The 22,114-nt window shown below is 42.2% G+C and overlaps 1 protein-coding gene across 2 annotated transcripts in view; it reads right to left on the reverse strand.

Moving 5' to 3' along the window:
* Positions 1-6,636, reverse strand: part of SPRR4 (small proline rich protein 4) — a 132,348-nt gene extending 125,712 nt beyond the window's left edge. For both annotated transcript variants that reach the window (XM_055584257.1, XM_055584256.1), the window contains exon 1: positions 6,627-6,636. The gene's annotated coding sequence lies outside the window, so the exon portion shown is untranslated. The remainder of the gene's footprint in view (positions 1-6,626) is intronic.
* Positions 6,637-22,114: the final 15,478 nt, after the last annotated feature.

The raw sequence follows: 22,114 nt of genomic DNA on the forward strand, positions 1-22,114 counted from the left end.
TGCAAGACCTTGGGTTTTCAGGTTTCCTTATACTTTCCACTGACCCTCTCAGCACTTTGTTTTAATATGATTTGCTCTTCTCAGTGGGAGGTAAAGCAATACTGGTTGTTATCCATCTGTAATTTTGTTCTAGTAATGTTTTTAAGTGTATCACTGATCATTGCAAGCAATTTCTTTTAGAATCCATTGTTAGGAAGAACAAGCCTTCTCTTGAAGACTATATATGTCAGATAATTTGTATCTAGATTTTACCTACTAGGAAGTTCAGGACTACCCACCATTCTGAGATATAGTAACTACTTAGGTCACAAGTTTAATACTTGTGTTCTTTTATCTACCCACAGGCTCTCCTGCGTTGCTTCCGATGTGCTATAATACTTGTAGTTTTAAGACAGAGATGCTATATCCTCTCCTGTTCTAGTTCATAGAGAGAATCCAGACTGGTCCTAACCCATGCCCAGGAATGGAATGAGGCTTTCTCATGCCCACAGTCCCACACAAGCTGTTCGTGATCTCATGCTTTTTGCCCAAGCCATGTGATGAACTTGTTGACGGAAAATGAGTATGCTAAGGTGGGATGCCAGGAGGAGGAAGTTGAGCTATCTATGTTTGGCAGATGATTTCTGGGGGTGGGGAGTAGAAGTCCTCATGGAATGACAATCCATTTCAGTTTAATCCCTTGGCTTTCAGGATGTCTGGTCTCTATCTTGACCCATACTTATATAACTTCAAGAACTCTGGCTCCCCATTCTTTCCTCTTTAATCAGTAGTTTATATAGCCTACGGAGGCAAGAAAAAGTTTCTTACATAGCATGAACTTCCTCCTGGGCTTTCATAATTTTGTTTTCAAAACAGAATGCACACTATTCTTGCATACTGGGAATGAACAAATAAGTGAGACAGAAGGTGGGAACTGGATTTCTCAGTGTTGGAGGAGAAGATTATAGATAAGCAAAAAATGAGGCTAGGACAAGCCATGTGATACTGAATTAGAGTTGAAGACATCGGTATGAATTTATAGTCAGCTGAATATAGAGATAAATGGAAAACTATTGAAAGAATTACAGACACATGTCTATACACATATATATTTCAAAGCTCCATCCATTGAGAAGGATAAGAAGCAGTGATATCCCAGTAGCACTGAACACAACCAACACTCAGATCTTAGTTTATAATATAATTTCCCAATAAAACAAACTAAGATTCACAAGACAAATAGATGAATGTAGGTCTGGGGTAAAGAATACACAAAATGAACCTGAATCATCTTGAAATGTCATAAAATGAGGAAGTGCTTAAAAAGGAGTCTGGTAGCTTGTTACCAAAGGAATATTGAAGCTCACTGAAAGAGCTGCGAAAGTTGGAATAATATGAGCAACAAAATAAATAAATTGTCAATGGATTAAAACTCAAAGTATCATATAAATACATAGCAGTATCTGTGAGCACATACTGATACAAATAAATGATTGAATAAACTAGGGGGGGTACTCTTCCTACAGAAAAATTCCAAAGAATTGATATAGATACTTCCCTGTCGAGAAGATGAGCCCAAATCTCTACTCCTTTGAATGGGTTGCTCATAATGACTTCCTTCCAGAGAGGAATACAGAGTGGAAGGAAAACGAATAACTTTAAAGTGGAGAAACCTGACAAACACTCGCTCAGCTGGGTGATCAAGGTCATTATCAACAGTGATGTCATATGGTGAGTATCCACCCTGGATACGATGGGATGAGAATGGCATCTGACCCCTGCGATCCTCCTTCCCCTAATCCATCATCTCATTCTAATCGTGAGAAAAACACCACACAAGTCCCAACTGAGAGACATCCTACAAAACGCCTGACTGGTACTCCTCACGACTGTATGGGTCACCCAAGATAAGGAGAGTCTGAGAAGCTGTCACAGTCGAGAGGAGACTAAGGAGACAAGACAAATGAATGTATGTGGTGTCCTGGATGGAATCCAGGAACATGAAATAGACACTAGGTAAAAATTAAGGAAATCGGGATTCAGTATGGACTTCAGTTCATAATAATGTATCGATACTGATTCTTTAAGTGTAACAAATATACCATAACTAATGTAAGATCTCAACAACAAAGGCAACTGTTACAGGGGACATGGGGAATTCTCTGTACTGTCTTTGCAACTTTCTTATAAATCTAAAATTATTCTAAATACAAAGCCTATTAAAAAAAACAGACATAAAGAACAGACTTGTGAACACAATGGGGGAAGGAGAGAATGAGATGAATTGAGAGAGTAGCATAGAAACATATACATTACCATATGTGAAATCGATAGCTAGTGGAAAGTTGCTGTGTGCATAGGGAGCTCAAATCAGATGCTCTGTGACAATCTAGTTGGGTGGGATGGGATGGGAGGGAGATTCAAGAGGGAAGGGACATACGTATACCTATGGCTGATTCAAGTTGATATTTGGCAGAGACCAACACAAAATTGTAAAGCAATTATCCTCCAACTAAACTAAATAAATTTAAAAAATAGAGTATACCCCAAATGTAAGGTACAGCTAACAATTGAGCTAAATGTGTCAAAACATGTTATCTACAATATCACGCATAACCCCCTCCACAGTTTCAGAAACAGATGCTCTTATGTTACTTTATTTCTAAATGACGAAACCGAGGCACAGAAAAGCATAGAAACTCGAGAAAGGTGACAGAGCTATTAGAGATTTGAAATGGGTTCCCTCTGACCAAGAACTGAACTTACACTTGATCTGTTAAGGAAGGTTTGGCCTGGGACTCATACAAGGGTGTAGAAATGGGATGTGGCTTTATTGATTTTTAGAAAAAATAATATATTTAAGTAAAAATTAAAAACCAAGTTATTCAATAGCTTGTAATATGAAAAATGCTTCATTCTAAATAACCTGTTTATACCTTACAGACATGTCTATATACTTCCCCCAGTGAAACACAGTGAATGAAGCTCATGTTCATCAACCCCTCCCTCCCTCCTCCTTATTTAGACATGGTTTTATTTTTCAAGTACCGTGTGCATGCGTGCTAAGTGACTTCAGTCGTGTCTGACTCTTTACAACCCTATGCACTGTAGCCAGCCAGGCTGCTCTGTCCATGGGATTCTCCAGGCAAGAATACTGGAGTGGGTTGCCAGTCCTTCTCCAGGAGATCTTCCTGATCCAGGGATCAAACCCACGTCTCTTGTGTCTTCTGCATTGGCAGGTGGGTTCTTTACCACCCTACCGCTGTAACTTTAAACAGTATAACTAAAATTCTATCTCTTCACTTGCCAAGTTTAGACAGTATTTCTTGACTTCCTACTAAATAAGAGAGAAAATTAGCACCCCATACTTTATTTCACCATAGGATGATTTTCTTTTATTGTTTTATTTGTGACAGTTTTATAGACAGAAACAAAAATGACTTTTATTAATGTTTGTGCTGAATCATGAAGTGTACAGTATCTAGTAATAAAATTTGGTCTGCAGATGTTGTGAACTAAGAGTTGTTGAAATCTCATTAGACTGAGGGAGTAAGCTTGGACAGAGGAGCCTGGCAGGCTACAGACCGTGGAATCACAAAGAGTCAGAGGCAACTGAGCACACACACATCACACCCGCCACAATACTGCATTTGACACTTTTTGAAAATTAGATAAAAGAACATATTAAATTTCAAATGCTCTGCCAACATAATTTTCTTCTAATTAGAAAGTATTTAAAATCTGTAAATATTTAACACTTGTTAAAACCATAAAGTTAGATACAGTCTAAAGAAAAATGATATTACCGCTTACTGATTTTTGCTGGCCCTATAAAACTTGTTAAGATTTTGAATATAGGACAATTTGCACAAAATGTGAAGTCTTTGTTTTTCGTTGTTAAATAAAATAAACATACAATGTATGTGGCTTCCCAGGTGGCTCAGTGGTAAAGAATCCACCTGCCAGACCAGGAGACATAGGAGACCAGGGTTCGATTTTTGGGTCAGGAAGATCCCTTGGAGGAGGAAATGGCAACCCACTCCATATTCTGTCTTGAAAACCTGGTGGGCTACAGTCCATTGGGTCACAAAGAGTTGGACATGACTGAGCGACTGAGTATGTATGCACAATGAATATACAATGTTAAAATGAATCAGTACTAAAGCCACAGACAAAGACATTCATAGTATTGATATTTTTGATGTATAAACATTTGGAAAATGTGAAGATGCCAAATGTAGACCTTTATGAAGAAACAATATTAAATTACTAGTTTATTTTCAAAGTAGTAATCTTGAAGTCAGTTTAATACAGACTAAACAGTGTGTCAACAAAATACTATATAAATTAAACAATTAGCACAGGGAATCCAAGTGCTGAATAGGGAAATCTGAACAGGCCCAAATATTAAGGATTATTCTTGTCAAAGGAAATGTGTTTCTGTTAAAACTTTTAAAAAAGTCTTTTTTTGTTTGTTTGTTTGGAGAACGTCTGTTTTCAATAAAGAGCAGAAGTAAAAAATAGAAAAAACATATTCTTAGATATTAAGCTTTACACAATCAACTAAGCATTAATATTTTTCTTGTTCCCTAGGGAAAAATGAGATTTAATTTCCAGAAATCTCTCACACAAATGTAAATGAATATCTAAAGTAAAAAAATATCTAAATATGAAAGTTTAAGCAATGGTATATTAGACTTTCTAAGACACTGCTTTATACAACATAAAGCACACTTTTTCCCTCAAAAAGAGAACGCATCTAATCTTTTTCTGAGAATGTGATTTCATGACAGTAAAGTAGGTAGACACTTGTCAAGTTTCTCAAAAAGTGTTTCTTTTCACAAGACAGATTTTTTTCTGTAGCTAGGGTAATTTTTTAACATAGTACTCCTTCTTGCTCCCAAACAAAAGCATTCCCCCAAATCATTTTCTTAAATGGAAGCATTGTAATTGATACCAAGATGCATTTTTCATGGAGAGTCTGAAAGGAAAAAAAAAACTTCATAATTTCTGGCATTGAATGAACTATTTACAAAACAGAAAAAGACTCACAGGCATAGAAAACAAACTGTGGTCACCGAAAAGGAAGGAGGGTAGAGAAGGGGTAAGTTAGAAGTTTGGGATTAGCAGATGCAAACTACCATACATATAAAATAAACAACATGGGTTTCCTCTATAGCATAGGGACCTATACTCAATATCTTGTAATGAGACATAAGGGAAAAGAATATAATACATATGTATGTAAATGAATCACTTTACTGGAGACTTGAAACTAACACAACACTGTAAATCACTACACCTCAAGAAAAAATTAAAAAGTAGAATTCCAATTCTAAAAATTTATCTTAGAAAAATGGCTAATAATAATCACCAACAACAGAGTTTATTTTACTGCTGTTTAAACAGCAAAAGAGTGGAAACACATAAGTGCCAGGTATCAACAAACTAGTGGCACAAATTCATTTATGGTGTATTCATCTAATAGAGTAAAATAGTGTTTATCAATATTTTTGATCATAGAAGGATATTATAAGTTAAGAAAAGGTTATAAAATATTCTGAACTAATCTTATTTTGCGATTTTTATAAAGTATGGAAATAGATCCATAAAATTATTAGCAGTGGTTATTTTTAGGTGATAAGATTTTTGGTTGGTCTTAATCATCTTCCTTATCTACATTGACATATCTTGCATGCATAAAAGTATACATCACTTGTTTTATGAGAAAATATACATTTAAAATTATAATTATATGTAATTATGCTGTTGATGTTTAGTTGCTAAGTCGTGTCCGACTCTTTGCGACCCCATGGACTGCAGGGTGCCAGGCTTCCCTGTCCTACACTATCTCCTGGAGTTTGCTCAAACTCATATTCATTGAGTCAGTGATGCTATCTATATGTCTAGATATAGATATTTCACAACAGAGGCAAAATCAGGTCCTAGCAATCAGGAAGATGGTTATACTCTGGAAATAAGCATCCTAAGTATAGGAAATGATAGGCTGGTATTCTGCTCTGAGCCTGGGTAATATAGCCTACTGAGTTGGGTACCTGATTAAAAAAATATTTTCAGTATCCCCCAGAAAATGAGAATCAGCTAAAATTTTCACATGAAACTTACACTGATATGCGACATAGTTGCCCCTCAAGGCCCTTCAGTCCTCTATACTTTCCCTCAGGTACTCCCAGTCCCAGACTGAGAGACCCTGCGCTTGGGTACAATCTTTTCCTTGCTGGAGTTTAATATCTTAAGTTCAGCAAATTCAGCCAGTTTGAGTTTTCACCAGGAATTGTAGTTACAGACTGCCCCACATTATCATTTTATACCTGGGAATCCAGCCAAATTGAAAATCATGTCACTAAGAAATACCTCATTTACCTTGCATTTATCATCTGTGCTGTATCCTCTCACTAAAAGATTCTTCCTCCTCATCCCACCCCCAGCATCAAAGTCTGCTTATCTGTTTCTTTTTTTAAATTTTTTTTTTTTAATGTGGACTATTTTTAAAGTCTTTAATTTGTTACAATATTGCTTCTGTCTTTTGTTTCTTTTTTTTTTTTTTTTTGCCAAGAAGCATGTGAGACCTTAGCTCCCTAAACCTCCTTGTGTGTGCATGCTCAGTCATGTTCGATTCTGTGGGACCCCATGTACTTTAGCCCACCAGGCTCTTTTGTCCATGGGATTATCCTGGCAAGGATACTAGAGTAGATTGCAGTTGCCATTTCCTCCTCCAGGGGAGCTTCTGGTCCAGGGGTTGAACCTGCATCTCCTGTGTCTCCTGCACTGCAGGCAGATTCTATTCCATTCAACCACCGAGGAAGCCCAGGGATCAAACCCACACTCCCTGCATTGAAAGCGAAGTCCCAACCACTGAACCACCAGGGAAGTCTCAAAGTCTGCTTATCTTTAAGTGGTGGTCGTTTAGTCACTAAGTTGTGTCCGACTCTTGTGACCCCATGGACTGTAGCCTGTCAGGCTCCTCTGTCCATGGGATTCTCCAGGCAAGAATACTGGAGTGGGTTGCCATTTTCAGGGACCTGTTTAAATGCTTCCTTCCCCAGGAAGCCTGTTCTCTTCTCCCACAAGTGGTGTGTTCTGTTTTGAACTTTTCCTTCTGAGGCCCAGGAAGCCACCTTAGATTTACTCTATCAGGATGAGTCTCTCCCTGCTGTACTTGACTTTTCATACTATTTTTTCTCCTTTGAGTTCTTACAGACACAAAGTAAGAAAAAAATAAGTATGTCAATCAGCTTAAAACTGTATTAGTCTACCTATTTCCATCTGGAGTGTGCATTGCTTCTTCCAGTAGATTGTAAGTTTCTCTAGAGCAAAGACAAATCTCCTACTTATATTTGTGAACACAGAGTCCAGTACACCGTAGGTTTTGAACACTTGTTTATTACACTGAAGCCTTCAATGCTAGGATTGGGGGATGACACAGGACAATGGCAGTGAGGATGCTGAGAACTCAGACAGAAGTCTCAAGCCACCTGTCTCTCAGGTGGAAAGCAAGAGAGGCAGCCTGCACAAGCAGAGGTGTTCGCATGTCTGAGCAGAAACCCCAAGTGTTTACAGCAGCCACGACTCCAGAGCAGCGGTGTTGGTGCTGAGCTGAAGGGGTGGGTGGAAGACAGAAGCCGAAGTACAGCTTAGCAGAGTTCTTGCCTCCTAAGTGTAGGGGCGCCAGGAGCCCAAGTACAAGGGAGGAGACTGTGCTTCCCGCAGAATGAGTGCAGGAGACCAGGGTGGGCCGGTCGCTAACTCCTCAACATTCCTTCTCCTTGATATGGTGGGTTGTGCCACCGCTGAGGCAGCGGGGCTTCCAGAGAGCCCTCGAAGAGCCAGCTAGTCTCTGATCCCGGGGCCTTTGGGAACCAGAACCACAGTGCCCTGCATAGGGAGGGCAAGGAGCAGAGCAGGAAACTGGGAAAGGAGTTGGGCGTTGGGGAGGGGGGCATCTGAGAGCACCTGGAGACCCGTGGTTTTGCTGATTCTGTTGTGACATGGCCTGGCTAGCCCGTGGAACCTGGAAGGAAAAAGGACATTTGGTTAGATCAGGAACCCAGTGGGCTTGGGTGTCTGTTTCTCTGCTTCATGAGCTGGAGCTGTCGCATGGAGCCTAGCATTTACAGCCTGCTAAAATCCACCCCAGGAGGGGAATAATGGATTTGAAAGGGGAGTGAATTGTGGTAAGAACTCTCAGGGGACCCTATGGCAACAATCAAGCAAATCACTTACTCTTTATCATAGAAAATAAATAAATAAATAAATAAATTGCAACCTAGTTGAGCTGGCAGTCCACATTTCCCAGGTCAATGTCCACAATGGTCAAGGGTTAAGGAGGTCCGAGTCTCTACCCAGTCTTGGTAGGTCCCAGTCTCTACCCAGTTACTCAGTCTTGCTTTACCCTGAAGTTCCTAAGCCTGCATATACCTTCTCTGCTCTTCTAGCTTCTGTGGCTTTCTTCCATGTTAGATCATGTGGGGTCTTTTAAAGGGATCCATTTCCCTTTCCTTCTCCCTGCCCCAAACCTCTCCTTCCTGGTGTATCTATTCTCTTGGAAGAAACCAGAGAAGGAAATGGGGCTCCTTTAGTGGCCTCTGAGTGAAGGACCTCCATGCATCTCCCCACCCAGACATAGCTTTGCTCTAGAGGAAGACGTGTGGACAACTTACCCCGGGAAGAGTCTGGAGGCCTGTGGGGCTGGGAAGGAAGAGGCATTTTATACCTACTCCAATTAAAGCCTCCGGGCTACTTGTTATTGGAGGGCAGCCATGGAGTGGTTTATTTATCCGGATGTTTCACAATTCCCAGGGCTGGATTCCTCAGCTACACACACGCAACTGGATGTATGTCAAAGGGATTTGCATATGAGTGAGTGACTGAAGATTAGGGCTTTCAGGTTGGATTGAGTGGAGGTGTACACTGACCAAGTCCAGATGACATCCCTGGGGGAGTTGAATGGGGACATGACAGTTCTACCTGGGATTGGATGTGGAGGGATCAAGTTCAATACCATCCAAGAGTGAGGACGATCCTTCTTGTACCCCTGCTCCTATCACCCATGACTTTCATCATCCAGCTCAATGCCATGGCCTCCATGGAGAGTAGCTTGGTCTCCCAGCCACATGCAAGCCCTCCACCCTCTGAACTTCATATATGCCTCTCCACAGCCTTTACAGCTGTTCATGGTCAAGGACCTAAATTCTTGTCCTAACTCCACTATTAAACAGTTTTTTGATGACAGGGACCTTATCTTTATCACATCTGCATTCCTAGAGCCTGATGCTGTCCCTGACATAAAGAAGATACACATAAATATTTGTCAAATGAAATAATCTAAGTGCTATTAGAACAGACTTTGAGTTTGGGGAGAACAAAAGACAGGAGGAAAACAAGATCCTGCTCATGTTTGTTTTGTGGATCAGATCTCAACTACTTGCATTCACATCCTTGCCTAATAATGTTTCATAGAGTGCAGAGAACACTGTGGATGGACCTCATCTTATAAAACAGGCCAAAAATAGTGTGGAGAGTAAAACACTAATACACCCTGCCACCTCTTAAAAGGCAAAAATGGAGCTATTTATGTCATCAAGAGAAGGAAATGGCAACCCACTCCAGTGTTCTTGCCTGGAGAATCCCAGGGATGGGGGAGCCTGGTGGGCTGCCATCTATGGGGTCGCACAGAGTCGGACATGACTGAAGTGACTTAGCAGCAAGAGAACTTAGGGAAAAGTTGTCCAGAGTGAAAATTTTTTCTTCATCTTTCATGAAAATGTGTTGTCTGTCCTTAGAGTGGGGACACTCTCATCTAAATACAGTCCCTAACTTCTGGATGTGTCCATCTCAGAATTACTGCTGACACGCACAGTTAAGTAAAAAGGTCCTGATGAATTTCCTTGATCTTAGGGGTAATGTTTTGCCTGACTTTGCATTTGCAATGCTTGACACCCAGTAGGGACTCAGGCGGAGAAGGCAATGGCACCCCACTCCAGTACTCTTGCCTGGAAAATCCCATGGATGGAGGAGCCTGGTGGGCTGCAGTCCATGGGGTAGCTAAGAGTCGGACACGACTGAGCGACTTCACTTTCACTTTTCACTTTCATGCATTGGAGAAGGAAATGGCAACCCACTCCAGTGTTCTTGCCTGGAGAATCCCAGGGACAGGGGAGCCTGGTGGCTGCCGTCTCTGGGGTCGCACAGAGTCGGACACGACTGAAGCGACTTAGCAGCAGCAGCAGCAGGGACTCAGGAAACTGTTGAGTAAAAGAAAAAGATGAACAATTACAGGGGATATTCTGATTAAGGAGCAGTCTTCAAAGGCTTCAGTCATATAGAGAAAAAAAGTAGGTAGGACTGAGATGTGGGGTGAGGGATTAGTACCTAACCATGGTGGTAAATAGGACAAGAATAGGAGCAGCTGCTGGGGCCCCAAGCTCAACAGGTCAGGATTATCAGGGCTTACTTGCTTCATCTGGGAAGGCTCCCTGGAGGAGGCAGCCTTGATGTGTAACTTGGATGAAAGTAGAGAAAGATCCCTGTGAGTAGGACAGAGAGAATGATATGAAACCCATCTCATCCCATTAGAACAAGACCCTAGAGAGAGAGCTTCCCAGGTGGCACTAGTGGTAAAGAACCCACCTACCTGCCAATGCAGGTGATGTAAGAAATGCAGGTTCAATCCCTGGGTCGGAAAGATCTGGAGGAGGGCTGGGTTGGGAAGATTTCGTGGAGGAGGGCATGTCAACCCACTCCAGTATTCTTGCCTGGAGAATCCCATGGACAGAGGAGCCTGGAGAGCTACAGTCCCTAGGATTGCAAAGAGTCAGACATGACTGAGCAACTTTCAATTTCACTAGAGACAAGAGAGCACCTGGTTAATGGGGCCTTGTGGATTAGACCCTTCTTTCCTCACTTTCTCCCTCTCTTCCTCTTTATCCTTCTCTTACTCTTCTCCTTCCCCTCAGGCATCAGAAAAACCCTGAACTGCTCCTCAGAAAGGCTGCAGACACACCAAGCATTCGCAGAAGGGCAAAGGAACTCTGTCTCAGTTTACCAGTTGTTCCTTATCCCCACCCAGAACCCATCACGTAAACCTACGTTCACAAATGAGTTTCCTTGAGGTCAGCTAGAATCTGCCCAACCCCTACTGCCCCTATGTAAGGGCTAAAGAGTCTTTCTGGGGCTCTGCCCTGGATGAGCTAGGCTTCCCTGATACCTCCACAGCTCCCTGAGCCACTCCTCATAATAACTGTCCACAAGAATTTCTAGGTCCCATCATTTTCAGCACAAAGAAATTTCATAACATGTAGGATGGTACTGAGAGAGTCATTTCCTAGGCAAGTTGATAAGAAGTCTAGGGGCCCCAAGGAGAGAGGGGTCTGGAATTCTCAAGGAGGAAGAAAGGACAAACTTTTTTGTCCCTCTACATTCCTTAGGATTATATAACAATAAGGTATCCTGCTTGAGGACAGTCTCTGGAAAAAAACCTTCTGGCGAATCGTGTTATCTTAAAATGTAAATTACAGGATTGGTCTAGTGAGGTCTTTACAATCTCCAGCCATTCTTTTGATTCACTGTAATAACTAAAGAAATAGAGGAAAACAACAGAATGGGAAAGACTAGAGATCTTTTCAAGAAAATTACAGATACCAAGGGAGCATTTTATGCAAAGATAGGCTCGATAAAGGACAGAAAGCAGAAGCAGAAGATATTAAGGAGAGGTGGCAAGAATACACAGAAGAACTGTACAAAAAGATCTTCACGACCAAGATAATCATGATGGTGTTGATCACTCACCTAGAGCCAGACATCCTGGAATGTGAAGTCAAGTGGGCCTTAGAAAGCATCACTATGAACAAAGCTAGTGGAGGTGATGGAATTCCAGTTGAGCTATTTCAAATCCTGAAAGATGATGCTGTTGAAAGTGCTGCACTCAATATGCCAGCAAATTTGGAAAACTCAGCAGTGGCCACAGGACTGGAAAAGGTCAGTTTTCATTCCAATCCCAAAGAAAGGCAATGCCAAAGAATGCTCAAACTACCACACAACTGCACTCATCTCACACGCTAGTAAAGTAATGCTCAGAATTCTCCAAGCCAGGCTTCAGCAATACATGAACTGTGAACTTCCAGATGTTTAAGCTGGTTTTAGAAAAGGCAGAGGAACCAGAGATCAAATTGCCAACACCCGCTGGATCATTGAAAAAGCAAGAGAGTTCCAGAAAAACATTTATTTCTGCTTTATTGATTATGCCAAAGCCTTTGATTGTGTGGATCACAATAAACTATGGAAAATTCTGAAAGAGATGGGAATATCAGACCACCGACCTGCTTCTTGAGAAACCTATATGCAGGTCAGGAAGCAACAGTTAGAACTGGACATGGAAAAACAGACTGGTTCCAAATAGGAAAAGGAGTATGTCAAGGCTGTATATTGTCACTCTGCTTATTTAATTTATATGCAGAATACATCATGAGAAACACTGGGCTGGAAGAAGTACAAGCTGGAATCAAGATTGCCGGGAGAAATATCAATAACCTCATATATGCAGATGACACCACCCTTAGGGCAGAAAGTGAAGAGGAACTCAAAAGCCTCTTGATGAAAGTGAAAGAGGAGAGTGAAAAAGTTGCCTTAAAGCTCAACATTCAGAAAACGAAGATCATGGCATCTGGTCCCATCACTTCATGGCAAATAGATGGGGAAACAGTGGAAACAGTGTCAGACTTTATTTTCCTGGGCTCCAAAATCACTTCAGATGGTGATTGCAGCCATGAAATTAAAAGACACTTACTCCTTGGAAGGAAAGTTATGACCAACCTAGATAGCATATTCAAAAGCAGAGACATGACTTTGCCAACAAAGGTCCATCTAGTCAAGGCTATGGTTTTTCTAGTAGTCATGTATGGATGTGAGAGTTGGACTGTGGAGAAAGCTGAGCACCGAAGAATTGATGCTTTAGAACTGTGGTGTTGGAGAAGACTCTTGAGAGTCCCTTGGACTGCAAGGAGATCCAACCAGTCCATTCTAAAAGAGATGAGTCCTGGGTGTTCTTTGGAAGGAATGATGCTAAAGCTGAAACTCCAGTACTTTGGCCACCTCATGTGAAGAGTTGACTCATTGGAAAAGACTCTGATGCTGGGAGGGATTGGGGGCAGGAGGAGAAGGGGACGCCAGAGGATGAGATGGCTGGATGGCATCACCGACTTGATGGACATGAATTTGAGTGAACTCCGGGAGTTGGTGATGGACAGGGAGGCCTGGTGTGCTGTAATTCATGGGGTCGCAAGGAGTCGGACACGACTGAGCAACTGAACTGAACTGAACTGAACTGAATAACTAATTAGAGAGTATATAATTCCATTGCTAACACTAGCAAGGGAGTACTCTTTCTGCCCCATTCTGATGCCTATGATAGAAGCTTTCTCTATCTCCTTTATACTTTAATAAAACTTTATTACACAAAGCTCTGAGCAATCAAGCCTCGTCTCTGGCCCCAGGTTGAATTCTTCTCCTCTGGAGGCCAAGAATCCCAGCGTCTTTTGGTGTGTCAGCAACAAGCTTTCAGTACTGGGGATTGACACCACCATAATTGGCCTTTTCAATGGAGGAGATTAGCATCTAGCTTTGCTCATCCCCTAAAGGGAGCTTGCTTGAGACCAACAGATCTTCTCGTCCTCCAGCTAGACTTATAAGTCCAGTCAGTTCCAGGTCAGGACTCCAGAAAGTTAATGTTCTCCTTCTCTTTTCCTGGTTCAGATTGTATTTATGAGTTTGATATTTATTAAGACCTGAAGCCAAATCTGGCCTCTCTACCCCAACACAGAATTAAATCTCAGAGACAAGTTTGGGATGAAGTAGAACAGAACTTTCTTAGTTTTGGCTTTTCTTTAGTTTTGGCAGGCAAAGGGGGCCACAGTGGGCTAATGCCCTTATAACTGTGTGTCTCCACTTGGAGAGTGTAGTGAGTTTTATGGTAATGGTTCAGAGAGGGAGTGAACATTTTGTCAATATTCTGATTGGTTGGTGGTGGGCTAAGTGGGAGTCAGCATCATCAACCTTCAGGTTCCAACTGGTCTGGGGTCTTCACGCTTTCCAACAGCACACCATCATTAATCTTCATTAATTTCCCCCACCTGGGGGATTTCAGTATCTGCAAAACAGCTCGAGGATATTGTTTTGTGTGCACCTTGATGGAGAGTCAGGACCTTGCCCCAGGGCTGCACCACTCTTTCTCTTGACTCTTTGCTTCTCCCTGTCTCTCATCCTTCCCTTCCCTGATCAACAATTGCTTGAATCTGCACATTGGAACTCAGGTTATAGAGGCTGAATGAAGGCTATTTCCTGTAATCAAAGAAATGGGGGACACAGAAAGGCTTTGTGCCCAGGAGCCCCTCAGGGCCTTGCTTGGTATCAGCACCTACTATATTCTGGATACAAACAGAATATGAGTCCCATCTTATTCTTTGAAGTTTTCACACTAGAGATAATATAGACACATTGGTATCTAACACAAGACTGTAAGTGAGAGATGGACAAACAGAGAGAGGCAGGTGAATTCTGGTTATGAGCTGAGAATAGAAATGTACCATGTTACAGTGACGGTATTTTGAGTAATGTTGTTCCCCTATTGGCATCCAGCCTTGTCTAGGGTCAGGACAGCTTGTTGCTGAGAATTACCCATTCCCTTCCCACTCCTCAACCCCTATATGTGACTCTTTCTCTGAGCAATAGACATTTCCTTTCTCCCTCCCTCCCTTCTTCCATTCTTCACTCTCTCTTTCCCCCTTTTCTTTCCTTCCTATCCTTTCTTTTTCTTTCTTTCTCCATCTCTTCCTTCCTCCCTCCTTCTCTTCTTTTCTTTATTCCTTCCTATCTTTCTTTCCGCTTTTTTCTTTTGTTCTGAATCCTTTTCTGAGAGTACCTTTTCTGTAATGGGGGTCCCTAACAATACCTGATCAAGAAAATCTTCAGAATAGTTATTGCTTGCCATGCATACAACTTATCACACACAATTGCTTTTATGTGAGAGTGTAAACGTTTCACGCACGGGCTGTTGACTTAAAATATAGTCACAACCTAAAAGTTGAGAGTTATGTTTCATTTGATGGGAATTTTTCGGGCTTCGAGCTCAAGAGATAGCATCTCAAGTAACCCTGAGAGAACTACTCCAAGGAGATGGGAGGAGGAGTCAGGTTGCCTAGAAGTTTGCAACAGAGGACAGATAGTCTGAACATCAGAAGTATTTTGTGAATTAAAGAAAACCAGATATCCCAAGTTAAGGAATTAGCACTTTTCTATGTATGGGAATATGCAAGGGTCTGGGCTCACTGAAACCATTCCTTTCATATTCATCTCAGCTATCTGGGGCCAGCATCCCGTGTTTTTCACATCCTGAGTTCCTCAGTGCTCATAGTAGGGAGTAGCTGTAGTCTAATGGCTGCCAGTTTGCAAGGTATTCTTCTCCTTCCTGAATGCTCTTAGGGCTCAGGAATTCACATTTGCAGGACTGGCATGGCTGAAGAATGTGACATCCTTGTTTACTGATACGGCAGGAAATACTCCATTTCTCAGAGCTGTGTCTCATACATCTTCTATCTCCTTTCAGGGTGCACAATGGTTAATTGCCATGCTAGTTGAATAACTAGTTTCAAAAAATTCCTATCACAAACTTTTACCAAAAGGAAAAAAAAAAAATTACCCAGAATACTTTTCAAATATCATGTCCTAAGTTGATTAGTTTCAGATGAAATTAACTCAGCCATGGCAAGATCAGACACAGTGAGGTGGGGTTGTCTACATCACACCATGGACACCTCAACTACACTTCCTGAATACTGTGATATTTCTGCTTAGAATGTGTCAGCAAATATAGTTTAAAGGGAGTATTCAGGACATCTATCCTATGGCTCTCACAGTTACTTCTTATTTCAAAGCCCATCCATGTTCTTTTTTTTTCTAGAAAGAAAGGCTAAGAGATATTCTGGTCCTAGAGTTTTCCTCCAAGTAGGACCATAGCCAAATCACCAGTTATGCTGACTTGTACACAAGGCTATAATGTTATGAGGATTAGCTAGTTAAAGGAGACCATAGGGTTTAAGGTGATGGAATTCCAGTTGAGCTATTTCAAATCCTGAAAGATGATCCTGTGAAAGTGCTGCACTCAATATGCCAGCAAATTTGGAAAACTCAGCAGTGGCCACAGGACTGGAAAAGGTCAGTTCTCATTCCAATCCCAAAGAAAGGCAACGCCAAAGAATGCTCAAACTACTGCACAATTGCACTCATCTCACACACTAGTAAAGTAATGCTCAAAATTCTCCAAACCAGGCTTCAGCAATACGTGAACCGTGAACTTCCAGATGTTTAAGCTGGTTTTAGAAAAGGCAGAGGAACCAGAGATTAAATTGTCAACATCCACTGGATCATCAAAAAAGGAAAGGAGTTCCAGAAAAACATCTATTTTTGCTTTATTGACTATGCCAAAGCCTTTGTCTGTGTGGATCACAATAAACTGTGGAAAATTCTGAAAGAGATGGGAATACCAGATCACCTGACTTGCTTCTTGAGAAACCTATATGCAGGTCAGGAAGCAACAGTTAGAACTGGACATGGAACAACAGACTGGTTCCAAATAGAAAAAAGAGTACGTCAAGGCTGTATATTGTCACTCTGCTTATTTAATTTATACGCAGACTACATCATGAGAAACACTGGGCTGGAAGAAGCACAAGCTGGAATCAAGATTGCCGGGAGAAATATCAATCACCTCAGATATGCAGATGATACCACCCTTATGGCAGAAAATGAAGAGGAACTCAAAAGCCTCTTGATGAAAGTGAAAGAGGAGAGTGAAAAAGTTGCCTTAAAGCTCAATATTCAGAAAACAAAGATCATGGCATCCGGTCCCATTACTTCATGGCAAATAGATGGGGAAATAGTGGAAACAGTGTCAGACTTTATTTTTGGGGTTCCAAAATCACTGTAGATAGTGATTGCAGCCATGAAATTAAAAGATGCGTACTCCTTGGAAGGAAAGTTATGACCAACCTAGATAGCATATTCAAAAGCAGAGACATTACTTTGCCAACAAAGGTCCATCTAGTCAAGGCTATGGTTTTTCCAGTGGTCAAGTATGGATGTGAGTGTTGGACTGTGAAGAAAGCTGAGTGCTGAAGAATTGATGGTTTTGAACTGTGGTGTTGGAGAAGACTCTTAAGAGTCCCTCAGACTGCAAGGAGATCCAACTAGTCCATTCTAAAGGAGATCAGCCCTGGGTGTTTTTTGGAAGGACTGATGCCAAAGCTAAAACTCCAATACTTTGGCCACCTCATGCGAAGAGTTGGCTCATTGGAAAAGACTCTGATGCTGGGAGGGATTGGGGGCAGGAGGAGAAGGGGACGACAGAGGATGAGATGGCTGGATGGCATCACCGACTTGATGGACATGAGTTTGGGTGAACTCCGGGAGTTGGTGATGGACAGGGAGGCCTGGTGTGCCGCAATTCATGGGTCGCAAAGAGTTGGACAGGACTGAAGTGGCAACTGAAGTGAACTGATAAGGTCTAAATGCTTGGATTCAATTTTAGTAGAAGAAATTATCAGCAAAAAATGAGTGTAAGCTTTCCTTCACCAGAGGGGTCAGTCTCCTTTCTTCTCCTCTCACCATCCAAGAAAGAAAAGAAAACTCCTGAGATTTAGAGAAAAAGAATTAAAACTGTGCCTAGAGGCTAGATTGTTTAAGCTCCTCATTAAATAACTTTTAAAGAATAAATTATTAAAGAAATATATAAATACTTAAAATCTTGAGACACAGTCTTTTTAAACCTCAAAGGAAACCTAAATCATATTAAACAAAAGACTTTTTTAAAGGAAGGCTTCCAGAGTGATAGCATGAAAATTTCCATGGACCCTTCCCTCCAGAAAAACATCTGTAATTGTTGAAAATTACTTAAAAAAAAGTATTTAAAGTCTATGTAAATTGTCCTGGAGACATACAACAAATGCAGAAACTTTTACTCAAGTGTGTGAGTGCATGCTTAGCCACTCAATTGTATTCACCTCTTTGCAACCCATCAGACTGTAGCATGCCAAGCTCCTCTGTCTATGGGATTTTTCAGGCAAGAATACTGGAGTGCATTGCCATTTCCTTCCACAGGGGATCTTCCCAACCCAGGGATTGAATTTGCGTCTTCTGTGTCTCCCTGTGTCTCCTGCATTGCGGGTGGATTCTTTACCTGCTGAGCCATTGGGGAAGCAAGAAAATCTACTAAATCTCAGTCACAACAAAAAAAATCTATGACCCTAGAGTGCACCTGATCTTAACTGGAATATTGCACCTCTCAGAGAAATAGGATCCTTTTGTCTGAGAATTCCAGTTTAGATGACATGGTAGTCACGTGTCCCTTTGGTCACTGATAAGCTCTGTGCTTATTAGTATGCTAGCTGGCTTTATTGGAGGGGTCCCACCAATATGTGTGATGTTTGACTTCTCTCATTATGGAAACCAATGGGGATGCATCCCTCTTCTAGTTTCCTGGACTATCCCAGGAGGAAGTGCATGCTGAGGATCCGTGCACTGCATGACCCCTCTCTGGACTTTGAATCTTAAGTGACAGACTAAAGACATAGGGACATCTAGAGGTCATGTTAATTACAGCAGCTGAGAGGCCTGAATCATATTATTCTTGTGATGTGTTCCTACTGTCTACCCTACCAGACACTTGTGTCTTTTAATTAAAATACAAATTCAAAGTATTGGCTATTTATCCAGTTGATAATAAGACAATTGAGACACGATAAACTAGAAGTTAACAATGATTAAATCTTATGTGAAATTTGTAATTGGAAAAAAATTTAATGAAAATGCAAGATTTCCTTACAAAATTTAGAGTTGAAATATTTGACCTGAAAAATTGGACTTGGGACTCAAGGAGAGAAAAGGGAGATTTGAGTGCTTTTTAGAAAGTCCCTGATTCCTCGTATAGGCGTTTTAAATTTTGTGATCTTTGCTGCATGCTATAGCATACATGTTCCTAGTTAGAATTAGCTAAGATTCCTGGTTTATTTGCAGAAAGTTCATATTTAACTTTCTAAACAAATGTTTTGGTTAAAGGAGAAAAGAAAGTTGAGGGTGAGTTGGGGTAGTATCACAAAGGATAGGAGGAAGAGGAGACCAATGGAGGGATGGAATAGATATCTGTCAAATCTGTCTTGCTCCAGGGACCACTGGGTCCAGAAGAAAACCTACAGTCCAAGGCTTGATCTTCATGAGAAACATTAGGACATTATGCTTAAGCAGAGCTGCCTGGAATTCATCTGAGAAATGGTGCCAAAGTAAGAGGCAGGCTTCTCTGGTATCTCAGCCATAAAGAATCCTCCTGCATTGTAGGAGATGCAGGTTTGATCCTTCGGTCAGGAAGATCCCTTGGAGGAGGGCACCAGCAACCCACTCCAGTATTCTTGTCTGGAGAACCCCATGGACAGAGGAGCCTGGTGGGCCAGAGTCCATAGGGTCACAAAGAGTCAGACTCAACTGAAGCAACTGAGCAGGCAGGCACAAGTAAGAGGCAGGACCATTTTTCTTGCCCCTCCTCCCATTCTCAATTGTATCATCCAGCACATATTTGATTTCCAAGGTCTCAAGCAGCAAGAGAATGGATGACAGTGAAAAGAATACTGGGGCACAAGCAGGCAAGGAAGAGTCCAGAACAAAATGGTGAGCAGATTTTTGTTTTATTGTTTCATTTGAGGCTGCAGATGCAAGGAGATTAACTGGGGAGTGAGTTAGAGTCTCTGGTTTGGGGATTCCAGGGCAGACAGACCAATTGGTGTCAGAGGTCAGCAGACAGATTCTTGGGAGCAGATTCAGATTTCTGAATACCAGGACAGAGAGTCACTCCAGCCCAGAGTTCAGAACCTCACCTGGGACTTGTCAGTCAATCCCAGGAGGAGGAGGAAGAGGAGGAGGAAGTGTTTGTCCATGTATTGCCCCCAGGTCAGCTCTTCTTGGCGCAGCGTCCACTTCAGCAGCAGCCGCCTCCATAGGACTGACCACTCCCCCCTCCACAGCACCCGGAGCCCCCCGAGGGCTGGCTGCAGCAGTCAGACCTGTGGGGTCTGCAGTGGTGGGACCTGCGGCGCCTGTGGTGGCTCAGGCAGCAGCCCCCACACCCAGAGCTGCAGCAGCCCCCGGAGCTGGGGCCGCAGCAGCCCCCGGAGCTGACATCACAGCAGGAGGAGACTGGGGGGCACTTTGGGGGGCATTTAGGGGTGGGGCACTTGGGGACGCACTTGGGAGGGGGCTGGCACTGCTGCTGGTTCTGCTGGCAGGACATCTTGGTGGGTGGGTTCAGGAGCTGAGGGAGAGACAGACGGCAGGTGAGATCAGCACACAGAGACCTCCTTTATGGACTTATCTAAAACCTGAGAAACTCAAAAAGATACAGAACTAACTTAGAGCTCAGAGCATAGACAACAAATGCCACCTCCTGCCTCACAGTTCATCCTTCATCAGGTTTCTAGATTTTTGCTCCCGCTAGCGATCCACCCTCATCCTTGCCATCCCCAAGGCCCTGCTCCCTGCCCGCCCCTCTGGTCTGAGCACCCTCTGTGGAAGCCCTGCTCCGGCTCCCAGTGGGCACTTACAGTGTCCAAGCAGCACAGGGTCTGTCAACACCTCAGGAGAGAAGAGGATGGAGATGCCCTATTCCTAAGGCCTTTTATCCTGGTCTTGGGCTCTTCCCTCACGTGTGAGACATGACCTGGGCATGAGAGGACCGCCTCCTGCCAGCCACATGGCTCCTGTGACAAGTGATGACTGGTAGCTCCTCCTGCCTCTCTCATCAATGGGGCTCAGAAAAGTTGCTTCCAGCTAAAAATATGGTCAATAGAAATGGGTTTGAATTCCTCCCATCATCTGCCACCTTATTATCCTTAGTGGTACCTGCCTTTCAGTCTCTTTCTTGGAGCTTGGTCCTCCAAACCTTCCTGTTTTTCCTCCTGTGACTGTAATTCATTAGCTCCAGACCTTCTCATTTGCTCAGAAAAATGCTGACGTCTCCAAGGTTTTCACTTTGCCGTTGGGAGTGAATGTACCTGTGTACACCTGTGTGTCTATGTCTGCACTTGTTTTCTAAGTGCGGTGTGTGTGTTTGGTGTATGTTTTGTGGAGTTCACATTCCAAAATAGATTTACCTCTTAAAGTCAACTCAAGCTTGGAAAAATTACTCAGAAGTTAGGTTTATGTCTCTGGAACCAGACTTCCTGAGCATGAATTCTAGCTCCACCACTTACTATTTAGATATAATAACTTAGGGCAAATTGTTTCGCTTCTCTGCCTTTGTTTCCTTATCAATATGGTGATGTTAATAACTTCTATTTCATGAGTTTCTTAGGAGAATCAAATAGGATAACATATGTAAAGCTCATAGAACTTAGCCTTGCATATTTCATACACACCAAAAGCTATCATCATAGTTATCAGCAACATCATTTTCCTTAATTACCTTCTTAGATGCACGCTGTGGCAGTCAACAGATACTCTTTTCAAGTATGAAGCCAACATTTGCATAGGACTTTAGAGTTTCCAAATAGTTTTCTCATATGTCCATCAGCATAAGGCCTGGAGCATGCAGACATATGTATCCTATGCAGACGTAGGATACATCACTCTGTAAAAGTGTGGCCCTATGCTGCCTGAGTATGACTCTTATCTTCCTGCTCAGGTTGTGACTCATAAGGGAATGATTGTAGTATCAATTCCTTGGCTCTCACACAGAAGTCTTACTCAGGAGCAGCGCACTGATACTTAAAGTATTTGGTATGAGTATTCGTATGGTCCCTGCCTCTAAAGATGTGGTACCCAAGTCATCAATCAATCTGGTTTAGATCTGGGTGATAAGCAGGTTTCAAACCTCTTAAGGATTGGTTTGCTTGCCTTGACTGTGTGATGCTGATGGAGTGCAATTCAATAAGAATGTTTAGCAAATGATTGACTTTCTCAGCTTTCTGTTATCATGGGATTGGGATTAAACATGACTGAGCTTTAGATGCAAATAAAAGGCAGATCAAAAGTAATGCAATATGTTTCACGTTGAAAAATTACAGAAATAACTCTAATCACT

The sequence above is a fragment of the Bubalus kerabau genome, chromosome 6 (genome assembly GCF_029407905.1).
Source record: "Bubalus kerabau isolate K-KA32 ecotype Philippines breed swamp buffalo chromosome 6, PCC_UOA_SB_1v2, whole genome shotgun sequence".
NCBI lineage: Eukaryota > Metazoa > Chordata > Mammalia > Artiodactyla > Bovidae > Bubalus > Bubalus kerabau.